The sequence below is a fragment of the Acartia tonsa genome, chromosome 8, assembly GCF_053477335.1.
Source record: "Acartia tonsa isolate MP-2025a chromosome 8, ASM5347733v1, whole genome shotgun sequence".
NCBI lineage: Eukaryota > Metazoa > Arthropoda > Copepoda > Calanoida > Acartiidae > Acartia > Acartia tonsa.
Window position 1 is genome coordinate 7,072,629 of NC_137267.1, and position 8,569 is coordinate 7,081,197.

The window sequence follows — 8,569 nt, forward strand, 5'->3', positions numbered from 1 at the left end:
TTGTAATTGGACCTTTTGTAGCAACGCCGTTAAATCGCCGAGCATGCCACTGTACACATGTACACATGCAAAAAAAGGTCAATCATGTTTTTTTTGGCCATCTTCGGTTCAAGGATTGTTGAAAGACTTTTAAATAGACAGATAGTTGGATGTAAAGATAGATAGATGGATGTACAAATTAATAGAAAGATTATTATAAAGATTAATAGATAGATTAATAGAGAGATAATAAGATAGATAGATTGAGAAAGTGTGTGAAAGAGAGAGAGAGAGAGAGAGAGAGAGAGAGAGAGAGAATGAAGGAGAAAGAAAAATTGCGTCGCGGATTTGCAAATATTTTTGAGGATTTAATTTTTGAACTCTGTCTTATAAACAGGAAAATTTGTTGGATTTCTTCCAGACTAACTAAACATTCAGGATTCTAGGGATCTACCATAAAACATTTTCTCGTATTCATTCGAATCCGGTGGACAGGAACCGGTTCTCATCAATACGAAAAAACTATGTCTAGCATCGTATTATATCCAGCTTTCTACGAATATAGAAATGTACAATCATAAGATTAAAACCAGTTTTTTAGCCACGAGGTGCCGCGTAAAGCGGTTTATGATACGATGAAAGAAATAACTATTTAAAATTTTAATCAAAGCTACAAAAAAATTAAAATATCTGCTTTAGTTTTAATTTATTTCTATAATATGGATTTTATTTTTTGGGAGGAGGAGGGCTCAAAAATAGCTTAAAGCCATCCTAAGACTTTAATTTGAAAATAGAATGGCCATAAACCATCATAGGGGCTATGTGAAGCTTACCTAAAAAAAAGAATTCAATTCAGTAGATGAGATCTGAAGGTTCAGACAAAAAACCTAACTGCTTTAAATAATAGGATATATCTTTTTCTTTTAACGTTTAATGATTCCTGTATTGCTGAGGTATGTCTGTACTATTTCCAGACATCTTCGAGTAAACAAGGATGATAACATCCATAAAAGCGAAGCTCTAACACGGTATGATAGACGAACATTAGCTCTTGTAGAGTGTTAAAACTGAAAAATAAATGTATGAATGTCGAATAAAAATTGTAAATGAATTTGTTGAAAAACTGCTTAAAACAGGATAATGTTTAAGGACATACTTACGTTTTTAGGACTTGAATATAGAGATGCTTCGCTCATAATATTATACTTTGTTGTCCTTGAAATCAGTATTGAAAAAATCAGATCAATTGGATAATTATCTGATAAAATTTATTGTTAAAAAATTTAAAATCAACATGTTTAAATTGGACGTACGGACATTCTGGTAACGCCTATACAGTTGCTACGCTTTTTTAAATCGTTCCTAACTACTACAGGAATCACCGAGCAAAGTTTAAAATCGATAGAACAATTCTAACATGCCTAAATTAATGAAAAAAGGCTATCCGTTCCAGACGTACGGACGGACCGACCCTAATTATAGAACTAATTCTACTATTCTACTAATTGGGGAAAATGCAGAAGAGAAAAAAGCGATTTAAATGGCAGCTTTTGAAAGATATATGTAAATTTAATATTTTTAGGGAATTTATTCAGTAAGTGGGGACAATCTGTTCGACTTACGTTTATTAAGATATAATTAAAAACAAGGATGACAACATTCATAATAGGGAGGCTCTAAAATCGGACCACAAATACCAAAGATATATGCAAATCAGTTGTAGAAAAAAAACGGCTAAAAAAACTGCTAAAAGCTGTTTAACAGCTCAATATGATTCTTGATAATGGAAATGTTAACATCAATTTCAGCTGTATATCTTGAATAGCAGACGAGAAAATAATGTTTCCCCATTAACATTTTACACGAATTATACAATCCTCGCAACAAAAAGTGTCGTTTAGAGATTTTTCTTAAGATAACGATGATTTGCTTGAAATATAACTAGATTGTATAAATTCATTTTGTACAGTTTCATGTTAGATTTTAACAATAGATACAGGAGATTTTTTCTTCAAATTCGCTTGCTAATATAGACTTGCTGATTTATCGATCAGTTCGTTCATCCAGTAGGGAGATATGGGATAGGGTAAAGGAGGTGGAAAGGGGGGGGGTAACTTTATATTAGCCAGCTGTAAGTACTACTTTTTCAGAGCACATGAAGATCTTGTACAACATCCAAGTAATAATATATCGATTATTTTAAAATACCTTATTTTGATGTCACAAGACAAAATATAGTCATAATTACATTATTAGAATTCTTATAATAAAGTAACAGGATGTTTGATTGTTTGTTTGTATTTGTGTCTGTTTGTCTGGTCCGAAGGATCTCGCTTACCGTTGAACCGATCGGGTAACATCACCCTCCCAAGAGAAATCGCCTCTAGAAAAAAATTCCCCCCCCCCCATAAAAAATGAAAAAATGGATCCCCTCATCTAGAAAAAGAAAGAAAAAATATTTCATTTCTCCCCTTCCCACCCTCTTAACGTGCCCCTGCATGCCTCTAGGGGCGTAACCGCTAGTTTATTTATGATAGGAAAAATAAATGATTATGTACTTTTCTCGTATTTATTTGAATCCGGTGGATAGGAACCGGTTCTCATGAATAAGAAAAAACTATGTCTAGCATCGTATTATATCCAGTTTTCTACGAATATAGAAATGTACAATCATAAGATTAAAACCAGTTTTTTTGCCGGTGCCTCCGGCACCTCGGGGCTAAAAAAACTAATTTTAATCTTATAATTGTACTTTCTATATCCGCGGAAAGCCGTTTATAATACGATACGAGAAATAACTATTCTTGTATTCAAAGAATTTCGACAGAATTTCGTACATAATTTTCTTGTATTCATTCGAAACCGATTAAAATCCGGTGGATTAGAACCAGTTCTCATCCATACGAAAAAAAACTATGTCTAGCATCGTATTATATACAGTTTTCTACGAATATAAAAATGTACAATCATAAGATTATAAATAGTTTTTTCAGTCCGTGCCCTCGGCATCTCGGGACTAAAAAAAGCTTGTTTTAATCTTATAATTGTATATTTTATATCCGCGGAAAGCTGTTTATAATACGATGCGAGAAATAACTAATATCTCCTTCAAAGGTATTTGTGCAGCATGAATGTTTAGTAATGATTATTCTAGAAATTACTGGTTATAATGACATAATTTCAACAGCAATTAAAGGGTGAATTGTCACTTTCTCTAAATTGGATGTGCTGAAAATGGATTGCCTTTTTCTTCTCTAATTTCCAAAGTTGTACAGCAGATAACCCAATTATTGCAAACGCTAATTTCAGCTACTCCGGTTTGAATTTTATTAGAAGTTTGAAGCTTTTTTAGCTAGTAGTAAATATTGAGATAGGACGCGGAAGCTAGGTACACTTTCGGAAACTAAAATTCAGTACATCCTAAATTGTGATGGAAAAAATTTGCATATAAAAACATGAATGTCTGCTAATCGGAGTTAGAGCATATTTGTTATTGATTGACAGACAACCTAAAGAAGTTAACTATAAGTAGATAGATAGACAGATAGATAGATAGATGGACAAATATGCACAGACAGAATGATAGATATATATATAGACAGATAGATAGATGGACACATATACAAAGACAGAATGATAGATAGATATATAGACAGATAGATAGATGGACACATATACACAGACAGAATGATAGATAGATAGATAGACAGATAGATAGATGGACACATATACACAGACAGAATGATAGATAGATATATAGACAGATAGATAGATGGACACATATACACAGACAGAAAGATAGATAGATAGATAGACAGATAGATAGATGGACACATATACACAGACAGAATGATAGATAGATAGATAAATAGATGGACACATATACACAGACAGTAAGATAGATAGATAGATAGATAGATGGACACATATACACAGACAGCAAGATAAATAGATCTATAGACAGATAGATAGATGGACACATATACACAGACAGAATGATAGATAGATATATAGACAGATAGATGGATGGACACATATACACAGACAGAATTATAGATAGATATATAGACAGATAGATAGATGGACACATATACACAGACAGAATGATAGATAGATATATAGACAGATAGATAGATGGACATATATACACAGACAGTAAGATAGATAGATAGATGGACTGGACACATATACACAGACAGTTAGATAGACAGATATATAGACAGATAGATAGATGGACACATATACACAGACAGTAAGATAGATAGATAGATGGACAGATAGATAGATGGACACATATACACAGACAGATTGATAGATAGATATAAAGACAGATAGATAGATGGACACATATACACAGACAGAATGATAGATAGATATATAGAAAGATAGATAGATGGACACATATACACAGACAGAATGATAGATAGATGTATAGATAGATAGATAGATGGACACAAATACACAAACAGAATGATAGATAGATATATAGACAGATAGATAGATGGACACATATACACAGACAGAAAGATAGATAGATATATAGACAGATAGATAGATGGACACATATACACAGACAGAAAGATAGATATATAGACAGATAGATAGATGGACACATATACACAGACAGCAGATAGAAAGATATATATATAGATAGATAGACAGATAGATAGATAGACAGATAGATAGATAGACACATATACACAGACAGAATGATAGATAGATATATAGATAGATAGATAGATGGACACATATACACAGACAGAATTATAGATAGATATATAGACAGATAGATAGATGGACACATATACACAGACAGCAGATAGATAGATATATATATAGATAGATAGACAGATAGATAGATAGACAGATAGATAGATGGACACATATACACAGACAGAATGATAGATAGATATATAGACAGATAGATAGATAGACACATATACACAGACAGAATGATAAATAGATATATAGACAGATAGATAGATGGACACATATACACAGACAGAATGATAGATAGATATATAGACAGATAGATAGATGGACACATATACACAGGCAGCAAGATAGATAAATATATAGACAGATAGATAGATGGACACATATACACAGACAGAATGATAGATAGATATATAGACAGATAGATAGATGGACACATATACACAGACAGAATGATAGATAGATAGATAGACGGATAGATAGATGGACACATATACACAGGCAGCAAGATAGATAGATATATAGATAGATGGACACATATACACAGACAGAATGATAGATAGATATATAGACAGATAGATAGATGGACACATATACACAAACAGAATGATAGATAGATATATAGACAGATAGATAGATGGACTCATATACACAGACAGAAAGATAGATAGATATATAGACAGATAAATAGATGGACACATATACACAGACAGAAAGATAGATATATAGACAGATAGATAGATGGACACATATACACAGACAGCAGATAGATAGATATATATAGATAGATAGACAGATAGATAGATGGACACATATACACAGACAGAATGATAGATAGATATATAGATAGATAGATAGATGGACACATATACACAGACAGAATTATAGATAGATATATAGACAGATAGATAGATGGACACATCTACACAGACAGCAGATAGATAGATATATAGACAGATAGATAGATAGACACATATACACAGACAGAATGATAGATAGATATATAGATAGATAGATAGATGGACACATATGCACAGACAGAATTATAGATAGATATATTGATAGATAGATAGATAGATGGACACATATACACAGACAGAATGATAGATAGATATATAGACAGATAGATAGATGGACACATATACACAGACAGAAGATAGATAGATATATAGACAGATAGATAGATGGACACATATACACAGACAGAATGATATATAGACAGATATATAGATGGACACATATACACAGGCAGCAAGATAGATAGATATATAGACAGATAGATAGATGGACACATATACACAGACAGAATGATAGATAGATAGATAGATATATAGACAGATAGATAGATGGTATGCCTTGAAATCTACACTCTCGTCCCATTGACATGCAGACGGACGTACGGACACATGAACAGACAGACGGACGGACGTACGGACGGGCTAAATATTCGAAGATAGCTGAAAGGAGTAGAGGGGGCACAGTGAACTAAAAGTAGAATTTTAAATAAATTTATATCTTTTTCAGTTTAGTATCATTAAATTACTTTTTTAAATAAAAAGTGTTTTATATTTAAATGGAAATTTATTAAAATAAGTTGATTTTTAATTAACTTTAATTAAATTTTTAAAAAACTTGTATTGTTTTATAAACTGTACAAACTGAAATATCTTAAATTTTTTTTTGTTATAAACCATAAAAATGCTCAAAGCAAAGATATTATATTACATTTATATTTATTTTGCTTTAATCAATTTTAGCTAATTATGTATTCAACTTGGATAATATAAAATAAGACTTTAAAAATCTTATTTTAATTTTTAAAATTTCTAAAATATTTTGCTGTGTTGGGGGAAGGGGGGGGGGCAATTCAGGCAGTAAAAGGCCCAAGCAGCGAGTACTACGCTATAAAACATCCCTCTCCCCACCCCCCTATTTATTACAGCTTTTTCCTCTTACATGCCGTGCAGCCGTCGCGTAGTTTACCCCTCCCCCCCCCCCACTTGTGACTGTACAGATGACGGGTAATAAAAATCTGAAATAGAAATGACGCAAATGACGCAAATTATGACGCAAATTCTGACGTTTATCTAAAAATGCAACATATAATAATAGCTATTAAAACAATTTTCAAGCATAACTTTTATCTTATTAGGATAACAATTAAATAAGAAAAATATTTTTACCATATGAAATTCGTGATCAAACACCTAATTGAAAAAAAATGCAAGACATAGCTTTTATTTTAAGAAAGACTAGGGGCAACGGACGCCCCCAAGAAGCCTCTAGGTGTTCTTAAGGTGGGAGGGGGATAAGTCAACCGCCCTTCTACTTTTTAATTTGAGTTTTAATAAGAAATATTCAGAAAAAAAATTTGGGGGTATAATTTTAAATTGGGAGGGTGGAGATACGCTCTCCCAAAATAGTTAAAAACCTTCCCTGTACCTTAAAAAAAGCTTAATTGCAAAGGAAAACCAAACAGATGTCATTTTTTAACAATTTTATAAAAAAAAACATTGGCGCACTTGTATAAACACCTTATCGCTAACAAGTTTTGGAATAGACAATCCAGATCCATCCAGTTCAAAGGGAATGGAGAAAGAGAGGGGGTGAATCTATCCGAAAATAGTTATGATCGAGATCTTCCTTCATCGACTGTACATATGTAATAAAGTTGTGTGAATCGCTAAGGATGTATTGGAGAGAGAGGGGGGAGAAAGAAAGATAGATACAACAAGTTTACTAATACTAAGTATCTCCTCAGTACTTTTTAGCTTAGCTAAACACATTTTTATTTTAGTGTGGTGTAGAAAATAAAAATACTGGAAAAGCATTCTTTAGCTACCTAACGTGTCTCTAGCAGCATGTTGTTATCCTTATGTTAAATATGTAGGTTTTCACATGTTTACAAAACAAAGTATGGTGACGTAACAAGGAAAAAAAGTGAAAAATCTAAATAAAAATATATAAGTGAGAAAAAAATATTGCTACAACAGTTGTGCTCGCCTTTTTTTATATAATTATAACAGCTGATTTATTCAGATTATTTAAGTGTTTTTTTTTTCGAGTGAAAAAATTGTTTTTTGCAAATAAAAAAAGATAAGCATTAAAAATATATACAGTGATTAAAATTTAAATTATAGTGATAAATAAAGCAAATTTTGCATACAGAGATATCCAATTTTGCAAATTGAATGTGTGGGTTAGTGCAAAAAAAGTTTATCTAGAATTTGACCTGAAACTGAATTTCCAGCTTTTTTATGCCTGTGTACACCAGCTTCTAAGGCAGTGTGGAAAGCCAAGGTACATGCTGTATAAGTTTAGCACAGCTACTGTACAGATCTTAGGTTTAGGTTGGTCTGTCTGTAGGTAGTGCTCATATACTATTCTTTATATACATATGTTGGTGGTTTCCCTCAAAGTGCCTAGTAAAGCACAGAAAAGTCCCCCACCTCCTTATTATGAAATAAATTGAAAATAAGGGGTGAGGGTATTATTATTTATTACTTTAGGTAAGGTTAGGTTAGGTAAAATTGGGCACTGGGTAGCCCAAGAAATTTGAGGTACCGTAGGGGTCATGCATAGGGGAAGAAATATATATTCAGTGCTCGATAAGAGCATTGAGGGAAAACCTTTATATTAATAACAGATAAATAACCCATTGAAGAAGCTAATCTGAAAGTAAGAAACGTCAGTCCTCCTGTTGGTAATGCACACATGCAAATAATACATACAGATCCTTTTTGATTGCTCTAGCATTATTAGGTAGCTGAATACTCTATAGGATCTAGATTGTAGAGTGAGAGCAATAAAATAGACTAAAACTATCCCACGACATAAATTTATATAAATAGCATAAAATCAACCTCCCCTTGAA